We start from the raw sequence: 20,539 nt of genomic DNA, 5'->3' as shown, positions 1-20,539 counted from the left end.
TATATAAGTTCAATAAAGTAGAATAAGATTTTGCAAAATCAACAACAAAAGAGTATTAGATAAGAGATAAATATGAATATCTATATATGCGGATATTACATGTTCATCAATATTTTACTTTTTTCATTTTTTCTTGTCTACGTTTATATGTATGTGTGTGCCAGTTGTTATGCACGTTATTTTTGCAGTTTAGTGTGTTGCGTCTCCCATGGCTAGCATGTAGGCCACTGCACCATAACAAGACACAGCATGGGCACCTAGCAGTTGTGGCTCTTTGTATGCATACATTTTGGTTGTTGGTATGTTTCTTATCATAGTCCAATAAAGCTGGCACAAGCCATCAAAACAGTACAGGTTAGTCTGCAATCCATCTACTGGAGAAGTGATGTGATAAGAAACACGTCAGCACTGTTATTTACTTTCGGTTTCATTCCGAGACACAAGGAAAATTGCACATGCTTATCAGTATAGACCTTTTTATGTCAGGTAGTGGATTTGAACTAGTGATGAAGATTGCTTTCGGAGGAGCAAGGTGTCTATATGTTTAATTATAAAAACAACAACAATTCAATTAAAGATTGGATAATTGGACTGCAATTAAACTGTTAAAAGTGCTTTGGATGGGTGTCAAGCGCAAAACATTCATATTCTTGATGCCCCTATGGCAGAAACTATAAAATTGTTTGCAGCATGATGATTGCAAAGCTAAGGGTACAACTTTAGAGGGATAACATGAAAACAAGAAAACAAGAAATGAAACTCTGCGACCAATATTTAAATGTATTAGTCTCTAGGATGCAGTTTCAGCTAAGATATACCTTGATATTTGTTGTGGAACAAAACAAAATAGGTCTCAAGAATGCTTGGTTAGTTAAGATGCGACTCAATGTTTTGTGGCATCCATTTTTGTGGCCATAGTTGATATTGGGTGGGCATTTTGGCTTTCAATGAAATATTTTACATTTTATATAAAGAAAGAAACTTATCCTTCTGCCTTGAACCCTTAATGTATTAGTCTCTAGGATGTAATTTCAGCTAAGATATACCTTGATATTTGTTGTGGAAACCAGCTTTGCAGCCATCTTGGATTGTAAGTATCAATTTCAGATTTTCATGTTTGATTTTACAGCAAATATAACAAAAGATACCAATTCTTTGACCCGTAAAACATGCCGAAAGACACCAAAATCAGTGGCATAGTGTATTGAGATATGACTTGTTACATACTGACATCTTGGATTTTTATGCAAATTAAGGGTTGCACATGTCAGCTAATGAAAGATATGAATTGCTTGACCCAATATACCTTGCAAAGGAGAGCAAAATGACTCCAACAGCTAGTCATTGTGCTCAGATATGACATTTTAACTGTTTTTGAGGTCGTCTTGGCAGCCATCTTGGATTATTTTCATGCAAATTAAGGGTTGTACATATCACGCAATGAAAGATATGAGTTCCTTAGCCCCATTTGCCTGGCAAAGGAGACCACAATGACTCCAACAGCTTCTCATGGAGCTGAGATATGGCATTTTACCTGTTTTTGAGGTCATTTTGGCAGCCATCTTGGATTTTTATGCAAATTAAGGGTTGCACATGTTCGCAATTAAGAAATGGATTCCTTGGCCCTGTTTACCTGGCATACGACACTAAAATCATTTTGATAACATTTCACAGAGCTGAGATATCACCATTTACATACTTGGCGGCCATCTTGAATATATTAAAATGCCCAAGGGTGCCAGGGTGGCATCATGCAGATCCTGATTCAGTAGGCTTTGAAGATACAGAAACCACCGAGAACCATTGTGGGGCCGAATTTTTTGGGTTCGACCAAAAATCAGGGTTTCGGCACCAGACTAGAGGTGTCACTGTACAGGACAACGTTGCCGACGTCAGCTTCACTTTCCTTCTCGTCCGGATATGATATCGTTAATCATCTCTTAAAATGAGGCCTGAGAGTTCTTAATTCCGAATGGCATCACCTTGTACTGGAATAATCTGTCACGTGTAAAAAGACAGATATTTCACGATCACGATCATCAGAGGCACTAGGCAAAAATCCCTTCATTAGATCAAATTTTGTCACATACTTAGCTTCCTCCACTCGATCGATGTAATCTTCGATGCTCGGAATTTGGAAGGTGTATGTCTTTATTAGAGTGTTCTCTTTCCTGTAGTCCGTGCACGTACATTGACTGTGATGTGATTTTGGCACAAGTGTGCCTGGCGAACTTGTACTTTTACTGGGTTCAATAAAGTCATTTATCAAGCAGGTATTTGACTTCTTCCTGGAGGTATTTCGTTTTCGTTTCGTTGGATTTAGTCTGTGTGGATGTTGTTTCATAGGTATACTGTCGCCAACATCAACATCGTGATAAATGATGTTTGTCTTCGCTTGAACATCTTGGAACAGGTGTTTATATTCTGGGAATCAATTTTTTCCCCTGTTGCTGTTGTAAAGGCTGGAGGTGTGCCAAGTTTGTAGACTCAAGATTTCTGAACTCTGGAGTTTGACTGAGCCCAGTTTGGAAATTAGAGTATTTTCACTCAAGTCAGTATCACTATTGCTACCTTGATAATGGTAGCAATAGAAAGGTGTAAATATTTCCTTAGTAATAGATGACCCGTCTGTCAAAGCATGCATCGATGCTTAACACAATAAATATGCTGTAGTTCCTGCAGACGAAGCTTCAAACAACATTATCTTTGTCTGTAGGAATTATTATATCCAGAGTATAATAGATAAATTATCATTCAGATAAGAGTAATACAACCTACACGCTTTCCTCCCTTTCTCCCTTTCTGATGAAGACATTTTTTCAAACCATTCATCTGTGCTCAATGAATTTGGCATTCCTTTGAAAGAAAAGGACAAAACACTGCCTATGTTGTATTGGATACCTAAACTGCACAAGAACCCCTACAAACAATGCTTTATTGCAGGATCAAGCAAATGCACTACTAAACATATATCACAATTATTGACTATAATGTTAACAACCATCAAAAATGGTCTTTTCCGATATTATTACAAAGTGTATGAAACGAATGGGTTGAATCAAATGAGGATACTGAAAAGTTCAAAGGAATTGTTGAAAGATTTAAGAGTCAAGAAAAATAAGTACAGGTCAATCCGAACATTTGACTTTTCAAACTTTACACCACAATTCGCCACAATAAACTTAAAACACGGCTGTCATCTCTTGTTAAACACGCTTTCCTGTATAAAAATGGCAGAAGAAGGTACCAATACCTTATCATCAACATAGGTCAGGTTATTTTAGTAACAACATCGATGCCCAGCACAAATATACTGATGAAGAAATTATTAATATGCTTAATTTCTTGATCGACAATGGCCATGATCGACCCTTTTGACTGGCGGGACGCCTTCGGCGGCCCACTACAATATAAAATAAGTTTACTTCATGCAATGGCCATGATCGACTGTGGCTCATGACCCACTTTACCGGCAGACCCGCACTTTGCCAACCCACTACAATAAGCAGCGGGCTGCCTTAGGCGGCCAACTGATATTACAGTAGTATCTGGTTAAGTGCCTATCTCATCTTTGAAAGACCATTTACATGTTCGCGACCCTAAATGGTAGCACTGAGACAAAAAGAGGACTTTGCATAACAGTGTAATGGACATAAGTTGTCTATGGAAATGAAGTTAAAATTGCCTTAGAGTTGTCTTAATTAACAGACGTTAACATGGATGTGGCTGAGAAATGTGTGCACCGGCATCTCTGCTACACTGATAAAGTGCGCCACGTACTGGAGTTCAAATCCAAACGGGTAAATTTGACATGTGGGTTCTGGTTATTTTTCAGCCGGGGGGAGGGGGGTTCATAATTTGTTTTTGTATGATAAAGGGGGGTTCATCTTTATTCAAAAAAAAATTCAGGGGGGGGGTCTATATTTTTTTTAAAAACCAAGCGACTCTTGAATTGATTTTCTAACAACATAGAGCAAAGAATGAATACCTTTATCCCATTGCTTCTTTGTGTCAGACAGTAGGTCCAAATTATATTTTTCAAAGCCTGATGAAATCGCTCGACAGCATCCTTATTTCTGGGGTTGTAGGCAGAGGATCTATACTGTTTAATGCCAAGGTGATCCATGACTTTTTGAAAATTTCCAGACATAAGTTGGAGCTTTTAAGGGACTTGACACATTTAGAAGGGTCAATTAAAGTAAAAATATGACTTAAGCTTTCACTTTAGTCTTTGTATTTATGTTTCTCAGTGGTATGGCATCTGGGAACTGTATGTACAAATTATTGTCAACATGTATTAATTTCCTGATCTTATCTTTTGTAGGGAACCAACGCAGTCTGTGAGTATTCTTCTAAACGGTTCTTGAAATGCAGGAATTGGCTGTACAGGGGCCTTTTGAATGGTCTGATTGGGTTTTCCTACTGTTTGACATCTATGATAATTTTACAGAAATGTGCTTCATCCTGCCTGAGATTAGGTCAATAAATTTGAGTGAGAATTTTATGAAAGGTCTTCCTGACTCCTAAATGACCAGTACAAGGGGTTTCACGGCCAAGGCACAATATTTCAGAACAATAAGACTTTGGAACCACCAATTGATGTTTTTACAGCCCAATCGTCGTCAACGAAGACAGTTGGAGGTCTCCATTTTTGCATTACATTACCAGACTTTGTACAATAAGAAACATGACTATCTTAAGTGTCATCAATCCTTTCAAACAAACACAAAATGTCTATCTGTGTGTTGTTCTACAATAAGATTCGATCTAGACAATTTTTTTGATTCTCACATTTTTTTTCAGAAGAACACCAACGTTCAAAAAATTGTTCTTTTGTTTGAGCAAATTCGACTTAAGTTTGATCTTTCACTTTTCAAGGTCCCTAATTTCTGAAGGTAATTTTTAGGCACCAACTCATGACCCTTGAGTATTAATTTCTTCACAGTATCATAATCTAAAGCCTGCTGTACTGGCAATTGAATGTAAATTTCTCTGGCTTTACCCACCAAAGCACGCTGCAAAAGCATATGCCAGGATTTCGTAGGCCAATTCAGCCTCTGAGCAATTTTCTTAAAAAGGGAATATTTGTCAACATCCTTTTCTTTGAAGGATAGACTAACCTGAATGCTCAGTGATGTCAAACTGTCTGAAGCAAAGAATTTTCCTGACTGTCCAAGCTAAAAGCTTTCATTAATTTTCTACCTGTAGTTGATGTTCTTCTATTTGTCGTTCCTTTCCTTTTCCTCTCTCTTTCTCGTTGTCTCTCTCCAATTTCTAATTCTTTCATTTCGGATTCCATTTCTAATTGTTCCGTTTCTAATACCAATTTCTTAAGCTCCAAATCTACCCTGATTTAAATGTTTTGAGTTCTCTGGTGACTGTACGGAGGATTCATTCTAGGTGGATTCCTCAAATTTGCCTTCCCTGACTAAATATTTGAAGATATTGTACTGGATTTCCTTCTTGCGCATAGATCTTTTACTTGAAAATTAAGAAAATTGGCAAGTGTAACTATGTCGTATTTTCTGATGGATTCAAATGCGTCCTGATCAAATCCCGCCATCATTTCGTCTGGTTTGAATTCCGCCATCATTAAATATCGCTTAGTTTACAATAGTAGTTTAAAAAGAGCTGGCAAAACTTTGTCAAACGGCTCAAAATGTTCATATCTGAGACAAGCCCCCCATTTTGTTGCGTGAAAGAAAGAGAACAAAAAATGAACTCAGCAATTTCTGTATAAAACAAAAATAAAAATAATCGTGAAGCCAAGGGATATAATACAAACTCTAGAAGTTTACAGACTACTTAAGTAAGCTGGGTAGACAAAGCTCCAACGTCAGACAGTGAGGCAGACCAATGTAGTCCTTTTGCTGGCTTGCAGGTTTGAAGTTGCAACAAGTAGACAGAATAAATCCAGCTTGCTGTGAAGGTCTTGAAAAGTCTTGAAATTATTTCTGGAGTTTCCAAAGTCTTGAAGCAACACGACTCCAAAAGTTTGACTGTAGGCCTGCCGTCTCAGTATTTATATCAAACACGGTTAGAACTACTTTTTGATAATTAGATCTTCATATTTTTATAATTTCGAAAAAATGATGGGAGCCCTTTTAGCTAAATGTTGCAATATTACGAATTACTCATTAAAAAGCGAATAACTCAAAAAGAAAAGCAGATTAGCTTAGATTTGCAAATTAAATCGACATTACTCCACTATCCAATTTTCCCAAATAAGTTTCAATAATGTTACTCATGTGATTGTATAAGAGAATATAAGAACAATCTAGAACTTCTATTTATGTGCTAATTGCTGTTCAAAAAGTATATCCACTTAAAGCAAACACATAACTAATTGAATTTCCAGAACATTCGAAACTCGACTAATTGAATTCATGGTTATGAGGTTATGAAGGACAGTGACTTTAAGAATGTTCGAGACTAATTAAACTCGAGTCATGAGTGCGGTGGAAATGACCTACATAAAAGTATATACGTACTTATGTTTGGTACGTGAAAGAAAATGAAGGAACATACTCACCTTGCTTGAGTCGAAGCTGAAAGAGTCCTCTTTGCACGTTCACAAGCAGTTCTAAGACGTCTAAGTGCACTTTTACTTCCTTTGATGTCTTTTTTGTGTTTGCGTTTGAACTCTTCCGCAAAGTGGTTGACCATGCGACTGTCAAAGTCTTCACCTCCTAAGTGAGTGTCACCTGCTGTTGACTTGACCTCAAATATGCCGTCCGCTATGGTCAAGATGGACACATCAAAGTACCACCGCCAAGGTCAAAGACTAAGACATTACGGGTATTAATAACCTGTTCGGCAAAGCAGTGAGAATTAAATTTGTCAGTCTCTCACAGTAGTGAGGGGACGTTATCATGAATGATTTTCATTGCATGTCATGTCATGTGTCATGTTTGCATTTATTTCTTGGTGGATAGAATTTTTACTTGGCACATTAACATTACAGCATGAACGAGTCATTGACAATCACACATTCCCCACTTGTTAATGGGTACTTTACTCTTTTCCTGCTAAGTGTACATTTCACCACAAGGTCAAGATGGTTAATGAAACACAACATATTCCATATGGTGTATTTTAACATAATGCCACGGTCCCTCCACAAACGGTCAAGAAACGCTTTTGTTCAAAGGTGCTAATCACCTACACAGTTGCAACAGTCTGCGTTGCGGTGGACGCAGGAAGCGAATGACGTCATAGGCAAGTTATCGTCTTGTTTCAGTGGCGTCTTGTGACACGGTCCCGCTCCGGTATCCTACGATTTTCAGTCAATCAAGCTACTTTATTTTCATCTTTCTGCACTGTTTCGCATGTATTTGAAGACTGGTGAGAAGATGAGTAAAACAGTTTCTTAAAGATCTAGGTCACTATCGAGAAATCTTGGATGATATTTTATGGCTGAGTTCAGACATGAGGTGATCTTGACCGACGCCATGCATTTCGGAAAAACTGGAATTTTACTCCCCCGTTTGTTTTTTCACCTTTCATCAAAAAAGTAAGTCATGCACCTCCTAACAAGGCAAAGACTTCGAAAAAATAGGGAATCGTGTTGTGTTGTTATTTTGAAACCTAATTCGACAAGAAAACTTGTCTTTTTTGCCGCGTTTATATTTTCAACTGAAAACAAAATGGCGTCTCTTGGGATCGACGAGTCGTATCTGCATTACATGGGAAAATCCTAAAATGTCTTCCTTAACTCCCTTTTGATATCGATTTAACATGATAATTCCTCAGTTCCAAACTTTGAGAGTTCGATTTGAAATTTTTAATCGTTTTCAACAAAATTCAATGCACGAAATCAAGGAACTCTTACGATGACCTTATTTTTGCAAGGTGCTCCCGTCGACCGTGCGTCGACCCATTGAGAGTTGGCGTTATGGTAATAGTGCCACGTTTTTTCCCCCCTTTTTTTCTCCTTTATCGATCGTTCAGAGGTGTCAAGTGCGTCCCTACCGATCGTTCAGTCTTCTCAAAAGTAGGCAATCAGGTTCATGACGGAATCTGTTCTTTCTTAAAGACACAAGTTACTGCCGAACCCAATGTTTTGATTTTGTCGACCTTTCCAATTCTCAGACTGCCAAATTTAGAGAATCTAGAAGCCCTACAAGTGTCGCAATATTTTGGTGACATGACCTCCCCCTAAGCCTGAGTGCCAAACTCTCTGCCATGGATTTTCCTGATTGAGGATCAAGTGAGATACAAATCATGTCGTGTATGGGTTTCTTATGTTACCCACGAGAGACCGTGGTCAATCCATCGATGGGTATTTATATACAAACTGATTGTATCGGTTGCTACACTGTGGACATTGGAAGACCACGCAAGGCTTGGGTTTCGCAGCAGTACGTGTCGACGCAGGATATTTATCTTCCAAAATGAAGTCCCAATCAACATGGGAGTCGTCAAAATTGAAGAAATCGTCTCCGAACTTGTACATAGTTCACGCTGCGTGACTCCACGGCAGGCAGATGTAAACAAACTTTGGCCTTTAGACGCATGCGCAGACAATAATCAGAATGCATTCTGGGAGAATTAAGTTTCTGCTTACGATAATTTTATGCACGTAACTGTTAACACCTCCCCCGCACGCGTGATAATCCGGATTATCCCCATCAGTAAAATCAACAGAAAGCCCAATCGAACCCGGACTATAACAAAAGAAACTGGTGGCGTTTTCTTGACCGTTTTGTGTGAGGGACCGTGATAATACTGTACATTTGAAGGGTGTTGAAACATAAATACTGTTAATTTGATTTTTATTTGAATAAAGATGCTACAACAGACCAAGCAAAGTGGGCGAAAATACGTTGTGTTTTGGTTCAAAACCGCTTTTTACTGACTTGGCTGATGGGAAATTGATACTGTCTGGCAGGAAAAGGGTTAATTACAAGTCCTCTGAGAGACTACAGTAAGCTGCCATACTAATTACAAAAGGTAATTGAAATGAATCAATTAGTAGTTAATTGACAGGATGCTGCCAAACATGTTTGCATCCTATCCTAACACTGACAGATTATCACCGGTACCATATTTCATAAAGATTGATGCAGTACTTGGACGTCCACCCTAAAAACAAAAATCCATTATGTAAATGCAAACTACCAATTAATTTATATATATATATATATATATATATATATATATATATATATATATATATATATATATATAAATCATACCACTAAGTGTCATTGATTTGTATTTACAACACTATAAGATCAAAATCTGTACCAAGTTTCATCAAATTTAACGCACTATTTGTGGATATACCACTCTAATTAGGAAAGTTCATTACATATGCAATTACAAATTGATTAACTTGACACTGATGAATGTCTTTTTCACTGTTAAAGCAATTTCAGCTCAACATTCGTACCACGTTTCATGAAATTTGTTGAACTTTTTCTTGACATATCACCTAATTACAAAATTCATTAAATATGAAAATAAGCAATTAATTGATAAGAAACTGCTACATATCTTAGCACGCCATTTCCTTTACTAATGGAAGGAAAAAAACCTGTACCATGTTTCATTAAATTTGATGCAGCGTTATTAGGCATATGACAATCAGTATGAAAGATCATTAAATATGTAAATTAGCAATTAATTGACATGATACTCCTTAATGTGTTCACATAGTATTATTATGCTGACAGATCAACGTCTGAACCACGTTTCATATAATTTAAAACATTATTTCTTGAGATAACCAACTAATTAGGAAAATGAACGAAATCTGCAAATTAGCAATTATCAATATTAGAACTCTGTGAAATCATCTGCACAAAATTTCATCACATTTGGAATAGTTGTACCAGAAACAGCGGTCTCATCCAGAATTATGCAAATTAGCACTAATTATGCATGCCACATCAATATAAATAAATGGACCTGCATATGTATGCCATAGTGAAGTATCCTTGTACCAAGTTCAAAAAGAATTGGCACAGGCATATCTCAGATATCTGCGCGCATTCATGAGCCCCTATGCATGGACACAGCATTTATATTAATTTCATCCCTGTTGATCATACCTTTGGACCCTGTGGATGGATATTAAATACAGGAAAGAAAACGGTCGTCACACAGCAATTTTTGATCGAATCATTACAGAAATCGGCGTGAATATATATGTGATAGGGATTAACCCTCAGAGCGCTGAATACCTTATGTATTGATATACCTTGGTGCGCTGAATAAAAATAGACTACATAGGACAAGTTACACTGTCTCATTCACATTGTTTTTATTGCAATAAGATGATGTCAGAGTACCATGATGTATACATGAAATATTATCTACATTTCATGCCGCATTCATATGTGTCGTCCTTTTTATTGAAAATACATAATTATGACTGATTTTTGGGGTGAAAAATCAAGATTTTGGTCAAAATTTTAAAAATTCATAAATAATTCGATTTTTTTTGGTAATATTTCATGAAAATTCATAAAAACATCAAGATACTTAGCTTTACACTGCTTTTGACACATTTCAGCTTCAAAAAATTATAATATACTCATTTAGTAAACAAAAACAACAACAAAGTAAACAACAATCATTGCAGCCATTTTCAATGTAAATGTGACCTTACACGAGTTGATCACCGTTGGAAATTATCACTTGTGTACTGAGAATAGTTGTTCAAATATTGACAATCCATACATGAAACACCATCTACATTTCATGCACTATTGATCTATGATGTCATCAATGATGATAAATGCCAAATGAGATGCTTTTTTGGGTCAAAAACACAAGATTTTGGTCAAATTTTTAAAATTTTCCTTGAAAATGTCAATTTCTTTCAAACTCTTCATCTACATTCGTCAAAAATATTATTTCAAGTTGTTTGGCACTTCTTCAGACAATTTTTTACCTATGTATCATTGTCTCTTATAGAATGAGTAAACAAAAACAACAACAAAGTAAACAACAACAAACATTGCAGCCATTTTCAATGTAAATGTGACCTTACACGAGTTGATCACCGTTGGAAATTATCACTTGTTGTGTACTGAGAATAGTTGTTCAAATATTGACAATCCATACATGAAACACCATCTACATTTCATGCACTATTGATCTATGATGTCATCAATGATGATAAATGCCAAATGAGATGCTTTTTTGGGTCAAAAACACAAGATTTTGGTCAAATTTTTAAAATTTTCCTTGAAAATGTCAATTTCTTTCAAACTCTGCATCTACATTCGTCAAAAATATTATTTCAAGTTGTTTGGCACTTCTTCAGACAATTTTTTACCTATGTATCATTGTCTCTTATAGAATGAGTAAACAAAAACAACAACAAGTAAACAACAATCATTGCAGCCATTTTCAATGTAAATGTGACCTTACACGAGTTGATCACCGTTGGAAATTATCACTTGTTGTGTACTGAGAATAGTTGTTCAAATATTGACAATCCATACATGAAACACTATCTACATTTCATGCACTATTGATCTATGATGTCATCAATGATGATAAATGCCAAATGAGATGCTTTTTTGGGTCAAAAACACAAGATTTCGGTCACACTTTAAAATAAACTTCTAAACTTGACATTTGAAATATTTACTCAAAGGTCATAAGGCTGTGTTTCTTGGCAGTAAACAAAAGTTCAGTAAACCTGCAACAAACATATTTCAGTGAAAATCACAATAAAAACCCTACTGGAAATATATTCATTGTACAACTCAAATTGCATATACTGGGTAAAAGAAACAAGTAAACCATTATAAATTTGGCATTGGCATTCTGAGGAAGTTTACAAGTTTCTGCTGAAAATTCCTTATTACTCAGGTCAAATATCCAAGACAGTATGTTGCAATTCATATGATGTAAATAATTTTTTTTAAAGCAAATAACTTATAAATAAATAAATATATAAATATATAAATAATTTGAAAAGCTTGAAACAAAGGAAAAGCTGATATGCCTTTTACTTATGAATAATGAGTTGAAGATGTATCACTGCCTAAAATTTGCAAAATGAAGAACTACACTGAAGACAGAGAAAAATAATCCAAGGTAAGTTATCCATTATATATTTACATTTCTATCTTACTTCTGTTGTGATATTTTGAATGTTCCACAATACCAACGACCAAAACTTGTAAGGTAAGTTATCCATTATATTTTTACATTTCTATCTTACTTCTGTTGTGATATTTTGAATGTTCCACAATGCCAACAACCAAAACTTGTACCTAATGTCAATCAAAACAATATCAGCTTCGTAAGACAAAATGCCATGACAAGCACAGGAATATACCTCAAATTTCAATTCAAATATTTTCATTTCAATACATTTTTCATGCAGCATAACTGTATCAAATGTAATACATGTTGAACATGTAAAATCTCATAAAGACCGAGTTGCAAATGGTTAACAAAAACTAAGTTATAAAATACACTAGAAAAGACTCATCCTAATTCTTGGAAAATTTCATTAGGTAAAATATGTAAATGTAAAGAAAACAATTGCTTGGTGTATTAGTGTCCAGAGCATAATATTAGTGTCCTGAGTGTTTGTATCAGTGTCCTGAGTGTTTTATCAGTGTCCAGAGTGTTATTGTGTTTTATCAGTGTCCAGAGTGTTATATTGGCAATGACATGAGCACAACTCGTACACTCTATTCCTCTCGTCCCTGCTGATAGTTTACAACAGAGTGGTACACAGCATAGCACGGCACAACGCACAGGGGTACTTGACATGTCGCACACTGATATGCGGTCTCTTTGCGGCGGCTTGAACTTGAACATACTCTGCACACTCGCGTTATGTAGGTCTTCTTGGCTCCCTCTTTTGGCCGGATGCGATCAATGGGATGGTCCCTTATCGTTGCATTTACTCTATCAGGCCGGTCTTGAAGTGATCGCCTACCTCTGATGCCTGGTTTTTTGTAGCCCTGTGACTCTTCTATCAGCTGATGGACAACTGCAGACAGAAATTTGGAGTGGCTCATTTTCTTCACACCATCATGGGATTGATTTGCAGACTTCTTCCACAGCACATATGCATTGGTGATGGCACAGTTGAAAACATAGAAGAAAGCCTTCTTCCACCACTTCATGGTCTTGCGTGGAATGCTGAAGTACTGCATAAGCTGGTCGGATAAATCAACCCCTCCCATGTTGATGTTATAATCGAGGACACACTCCGGTTTCACTGGGAAATTACCTTCTCTGTCTGCTTTGCTGATATCAACCTTCATGACAGCTTTGTGGAAGGTAGACAACAGAGTCACATCTTTCTTGTCATGCCACTTTATGGCTAGGAGGTTGCCACGGCGTCTGAAAATGCAATCTCCCCTCCCAAGCTTTGTTTTCATTGCATCGGGCATCTCAGCTCTGTTGATCCTGGCTGTTCCACACGACATGGTTCCCTCTGCCAAAAGAGTATCCATGAGATCTGGACTGGTGTAAAAGTTGTCCATGTATAATTTGTAGCCCTTGTTCAGCAGATTGCATTCATCAAGCAATCCCATGACAACTTCTTTGGTGCTAACTGTAACAGGGAAGCCATGTTCATCAAAACGTTTACCAGTGTAGAAGCTGAGAGTTGATGTGTACCCGGAAACGCTTTCACATAGCTTGTAGGTTTTTATGCCAAACTTGTCAGGTTTGATAGGGATGTACACACGAAAACGTAGTTTCCCTTTCCAGGCTATCATGGCTTCATCAATGGTGATATGTTGATGAGGGGTGTACACTGACCTGAATCTTGGCAGAACAGAGTCCAGGATCGGGCGAAGCTTGAATAGTGGATCATGGTGTGGTCGGCCTGGAGGGATGTAGTTGTTGTTATCATTCAAATGCAGCATCTCCAGTATCATCTCAAACCTGTCCCGACTCATGATTTCTCGGAAGCCTGGTGTCTGAAGAACTTGATCAGTCGACCAGTAAGTTTCGAGGTCGCGTTTCTCCACCAAGCCCATCGCTGTACATAGCGCAAGGAAAACTTTGATGTCGACTTTGTTGACATTTTCCCACTTCCGGAATCGAGAGTACGTCCCCAGCAAACCACGGTCTTCGAGTACTGAAATCCGACTGGCAGCATAACGATTAGTTTCCTCAGCGATGTTTTCATAGTCGGCATCAGAAAAGAAAAGCTTAAAAAAATCTAACGGACGAACATCTGGGCCAAACGGGATGTTTTCGGGCGACGTAAGCCCCGGATTTCCCTCGAACGGCAGCTCAGTGAAGCCAGCTGGGTCGTCTTCGATGTTGTCGTGCACGTCCCATCTGAGCGACTTTTCACGTTCAGTTAGATCATTTTCGTCGTCACTCTGGCAGGGTTCGGTTGGAAAATCCCCATATCTGATTTCCTCTAGCGTCCATCCCTCAAAATCCATGGAATCATCGTCAGAATCGGCAAAAATATTTGCTAAAACGTCATCGGCGGCCGCCATTTTGAATTGATTTAACCGACTAATTTTCTGTTCTATTTTCAGGTGATGACGTCACAGATGGTCACATGACATGGATTTTCCCGGGTCAGAAGTTGAAGGACATAGCGTACCTTTCATGGATTGGCTAGTTTTCCCGCCTACATGTATTTATAAATGGACATCAACGTGAATAAATTATGCTAATAAAAACTGGCTATTCTCGGTATCCGCGCAGGCGCAGAGGGACATTTAAACGGCAATTCTTGGTATCCGCGCTTTGAGGGTTAATTACATGTATCAACTTTCAAAGCAAATCGCACCCGGCATCGCTGAGAAATTTACGTGAACAAACTCACAGTCGTCAAATAAAAAACAAAACAAAATGGCCGTCACACAGCCATTTTGGACCAGATCAAAACAAAAATCAATGTGCATATGTAGAGTAATCGATATACCAAGTTCGATTGGAAACGCTCCTGGCATCACTGAGAATTTTGTGTGACCATACGCACCGACATCAAATACAGGACACAAAAAAGCCGCCAGACGGCCATATTGGATCCAATCGTAAAAAATCTACGTGCATATGCATGGCATAGGTAAAAACCCTTGTACTAAGTTTGAACAAAATCGCTTCAGGCGTTTCTGAGATATCTGCGTGAACAGACGGACGGGCGCACGGACTGACCAAACTTATAAGTCCCCCGGATGGTGTCCGTGGGGACTAATAAACTACTGTACAGCGGCAAATTCGCGTGAATACATACACTTCTGCTGAAAGGCACTCCATGCCTAGATACACTTAAACAAAAATTCTCAATTAAATGTGCAATCTTAACCATGGAGGACACTGTTTATCTATCTATCTATCTATCTATCTATCTATCTATCTATCTATCTATCTATCTATCTATCTATCTATCTATCTATCTATCTATCTATCTATCTATCTATCTATCTATCTATCTATCTATCTATCTATCTATCTATCTAGCAATCAATCTGTGTGTGAAAATTATTTATTTTTTTCAGGTACACATAGTCCAATTTCAAAAGAGTAGGGGATTAGCTATTGATATATCAATATAACAATATTTTATTACGGACATTACTTTGCATAAAGTGCGCATTATATCGCCCCACATGCAGCAGTGGCAGATGTGCATTTTTAATGTCCAAGTGCAGACTTCACTTTTATTTTGTTATAACTGTTATCTCATAGAGCTTGTAATTGTTAAACTTACCTGTGTATGAAGACCATATGCAATAGCTGCAGCTGTTGGCTCGTTGATAATACGGAGCACACCCAAACCACAGATTGTACCGGCATCTTTGGTGGCTTGACGTTGAGAATCATTAAAATACGCTGGAACAGTTACTACAGCACTGCTGACTTTCTGTTCAAAGAAAATTATCAGAAATTATACTGCAGACGATATTCTACCAGCAAGTGATCTATTCAAAAACTACTAAGTAAAAAATAAATTGGGCTCAAATTTTACCACGTTTTCTTCCTAATACACACAGTGTGCGTGGAATATCATCACCCTAAGGAGATATGACAAGGCTAATAAGTGTTAACGCTCAATGCAAACAATTTTGTTAGAAGGGAAATCGGAATGGTTTCCTACCCGCCGAATCAGCGTAATGCACATGTCAGAACCATGCACGTGTAAGAACCATTATAGTACTCTTAAAATATAACACACTTCTATCTTCAAATATGACAAGATTTCTTGTCTCACGTAAGCTTTTATTTTTCCATGGAACCTTCATATAACGTACGTTTTCAGAAACCTACATAAGCCTAAATAAATAGGAAACATATAAATAGAATAATTCTTCTTTAGGAGTTTGCACACAAAAATTTTTAATAAGCATATATAAAACTTTCACTGTGATTAGCTTCATATTTGTTGTGGTCCCTACACGCCAGTTGAATTATATTACTGAGAAAAACCATTTTTTTGTTATCTAGACGATCTTTGATTATTCCTCACAATGTATGTTCTCAACAAATCATCTTTCCAAAAAACTTGATTGATGTAACTGTAATGAGGGACAAGACTCTATTTTTAGCTCCCAAGTTTACACGTGGGCTAATGTCATAGCGATGTCTCTCTGTATGTCCCTGTGTGTGAGTGTGTGTGTGTGTGTGTGTGTCTGTCTGTCTGTCTGTTTACACGATAACTCAAAAATGCCTCGACAGATATAAATCAAATTTGGTACACAGATACCATATGCTACTTGCAAGAAATGATTAGAATTTTGTTAGTGTGGCTTGCACATTGATTAAGTTATGCAATATCATTTTTTTCCGTATAATGGTTTTCCTATGGAGACGTTAACGACAGTGTAAACATATATCAAGAAATACTGCGCAGAATTTCATGGAGATTTTAACAGATGACGATCTCAGAACATTATGATAATACTTTGAATGTCATGTCAATTATATGCTCATTTGAATATTTAATGAACTATTGTGATTAGTGACGTGACTCTAAAATTCCTGCACCAAACTTGATGATACGTGCAACAATATATTGTAATTATACTTAGAAGCATTAGGCAGTGTCAAGTTAATTAATAGCCAATTTTCATAATTTATGAAGTTTTACGATTAGTCATATACCTCCGATATAACCAAATTTGATGAATTCTGCTGCAGATGTTGATCTGACTAATATTTAACTGTGGTGTAAAGCATTTAGTTGTGTGGAGCTAAGTAAGGGTCCATTTGCATATTTAATGAACTTTGTAATTAGGTATATAACTCTGAAATTACGGCACCCAAGTCAGTGAAATCTGGTACAGATATTGATCTGATAAATATCTAATTGTACTGACAAGCATTTGGCAGTGTCAAGTTAACAAATAGCTCTTTTGCATATTTTATGAAGTTTTGTAATGCGTCCTATAAGTCCGAAATGACTTGGCCGAATGGGATGAAATCTGCTGCAGATACTATACCCACAGATATCTAATTGTGATGTAAAGCATTAAGTTGTGTAGAGTTAAGTAAGGGTTCATTTGCATATTTGATGAACTTTGTAATAGTGATGTTAGTCCAAAATGTAACAACTTAGCCGGCTATTGAACCACTCTTTTTTGGGGGAGTGGAGATTTAGCCGAGCTGTTCTCTCTGTAGCCTCTCCGCCAGGCGACTGATGCTGTATGTTGTGGGTTCGAACCCGATTGAAAACAAGCCGTATTTTCTACCCTGGGTTGGTAAACTCTGCTGGTGGACAGAATTGTCCCGAGGTTATCGTTCCGCCCAGTTAAAGCGATGAAATTCGTTTTCTTCGCCTCGATAAAGTTTGTATGTGCGATGTGTGATAGTGAGTGTGTGTGCGTGAGTGCTTCACGAACTCTACAACATGTTGAGCAGTCTCAGTCAGAAAAATGTAACAACTTAGGCGGCTATTGAACAACTCTTTTTTGGGAGTAGAGATTTAGCCAAGCAGTTCTCTCTGTTGCCTCTCCGCTAGGCGACTGATGCCGTATGTTGTGGGTTCAAACCCGATTGAAAACTAGCCGTATTACAGCATTACATTTGATGAAAGTTGCTACAGATATTGATTCTGATAAATATTTAATTGAAGTGAGAAGCATTGAGCGTGTCCAGTTAATAATTAGCTCATTTACATATTAAATAAAGTTTTGTAATTAGTGATTTAACTCTTAGAGTACTGTGCGAAACTTGATGAAACCTGCTTCATATAGTGATATAACAAAGTTCATCAAATATGCAAATGAACCCTTACTTAACTCTACACAATTTAATCCTTTACATCACAATTAGATATCTGTGGGTATAGTATCTGCAGCAGATTTCATCCCATTCGGCCAAGTCATTTCGGACTTATAGGACGCATTACAAAACTTCATAAAATATGCAAAAGAGCTATTTGTTAACTTGACACTGCCAAATGCTTGTCAGTACAGATCAATATCTGTACCAGATTTCATTGACTTTGGTAACCTACTTTCATAGTTATATATCTAATCACAGTTCATTATATATGTAAATGGACCCTTACTTAGCTCCACACAACTAAATGCTTTACACCACAGTTAAATATTAGTCAGATCAACATCTGCAGCAGAATTCATCAAATTTGGTTATATCGGAGGTATATGACTAATCGTAAAACTTCATAAATTATGAAAATTGGCTATTAATTACTTGACACTGCCTACTGCTTCTAAGTATAATTACATATTTGTTGCACGTCCCTACACGCCAGTTGAATTATATTACTGAGAAAAACCATTTTTTTGTTATGACATTTGATGAAAGTTGCTACAGATATTGATTCTGATAAATATTTAATTGAAGTGAGAAGCATTGAGCGTGTCCAGTTAATAATTAGCTCATTTACATATTAAATAAAGTTTTGTAATTAGTGATTTAACTCTTAGAGTACTGTGCGAAACTTGATGAAACCTGCTTCATATAGTGATATAACAAATATCTGATTATTCTTATTACATGACTCACACGGGTGTCAAATATATTGGTATGAATTTGGTTTATTGATAGGAATATTAAAAAAACATAATACAATAAATCCTCATAAAAGATAGTTACTCAGGCAGTAGACCGAATAAACATCTCGTCTTATCGGAAGTCTGTCTTTCACTCCGCGTTGTGTGCTCAATTGACCTGCTGTCAGAATATACAAAGTCTGTCTTTGTTCTTGTGCTTAAGTTAGTGTTTATCCTGAAGTCTGCAAATCTTGAATAACACCTCCTAGCTCGTTGATTTGTCACTTTACGTATATGAGACAGGCCAAAGGTACATTTGTTTTACACAACTTCATAATAGCCAAAAATATGCAGTAATTTATGTCATAACTGTATTATTTCATGCGTCTAGTAGTGTCTGATAAATGTTTATGCATGTCGAGTCATCAGCAGTCAATTTCAATGTTTGATAACTAAGTTTGTAATTTTGTCAAACTCAAAGTCATTCCTTCCATACAGGGGTCTTATTTAGTATGTCAAGTTGTTCTGTTGAGTGCTAAAATTTCCTTGTCTGTTTACTGACTATTAATGAACCTGTTGTAAAAAGTTGTGAGCATATTCAGTTCATATCTGTTGACTGTTACACTTGTTAGTTTTTGCAGTACAATTTTAATTTTAAAGGCATGTCTTACACTGAGAAGAAAGCTAGACTAATTCTGGTTGACGCAACTCTAATCTGCATTGGAATTAAGTAATCGTTTCGGTGACTTTTTCACTGAAAAGATCACAGATATCCGCTATAGCCTAGATGCTCGAAGCTCATCTGATGACTTGGTGATATGCAAGTCATTTCTCCAGTATCCTTTGATCATTTTCAACAAATATCAGAGCAGAAAAATCTCTGCGCTCATCAAGGATTCGCCGAAAAAAACATGCAGTTTGGATCCATTTCCAACATCATTTGTCAAGCTGTGTCTTGATAAGCTACTCCTGATTATCACAAGGATTGTTAATCTGTCACTGGAATCTGGCTTTTCACCCCATTCTGTGAAGCCTGCAGTCGTCAGGCCACTCATAAGAAAACCAACTCTGGATCCAGAAATTCTCAAAATCTTCCGTCCAATCTCAAATCTACCTTTTTTGTCGAAGGTAATTGAAAAGGCCGTTGCTGCTGAGCTGAAAGACTTCTTGAACCATAACAATCTACTCGATCCACTTAAATCTGCTTATAGACATTGTCATAGTACAGAAACAGCACTCTTCCTTGTTCATAACGACATTCTCACTGCTCTTGACTCTGGACAAATTGCTTTACTGGTTCTATTGGATCTATTTGCAGCTTTTGATACCATTGATCACGACATACTTTTGCAGCGTTTATCAAATCTTGGAATCAAATCTACTGCTCTTCAATGGCTTCGTTCATATATCACAGACATATCCAAGTCAGTTACATTAAATGGACATAGATCACTGCCTCAAATGCTGCGATAAGGAGTTCCTCAGGGGTCTGTTTCTCTGACCTCTCTTGTTTCTACCTATATATCACCACTCGGACAGCTCATCCACCGCCATAAACTCCAGTTCCATCAATTCGCTGATGACAATCAGCTGTACCTGTCTTTCAAGAAACCAATACGTATCTTCTG

The 20,539-nt window shown here is 37.1% G+C and overlaps 1 pseudogene; it reads right to left on the bottom strand.

Annotated features, from left to right (window-relative positions):
• LOC139118810 (heat shock cognate 71 kDa protein-like) overlaps positions 1-20,539 on the bottom strand; it is a 113,355-nt pseudogene that overhangs the window by 23,329 nt on the left and 69,487 nt on the right.

Source organism: Ptychodera flava, chromosome 19 (genome assembly GCF_041260155.1).
Source record: "Ptychodera flava strain L36383 chromosome 19, AS_Pfla_20210202, whole genome shotgun sequence".
Lineage (NCBI taxonomy): Eukaryota > Metazoa > Hemichordata > Enteropneusta > Ptychoderidae > Ptychodera > Ptychodera flava.
Note: the sequence above shows the minus strand (reverse complement) of the source record. Positions and strands in the feature narration are given on the sequence as shown.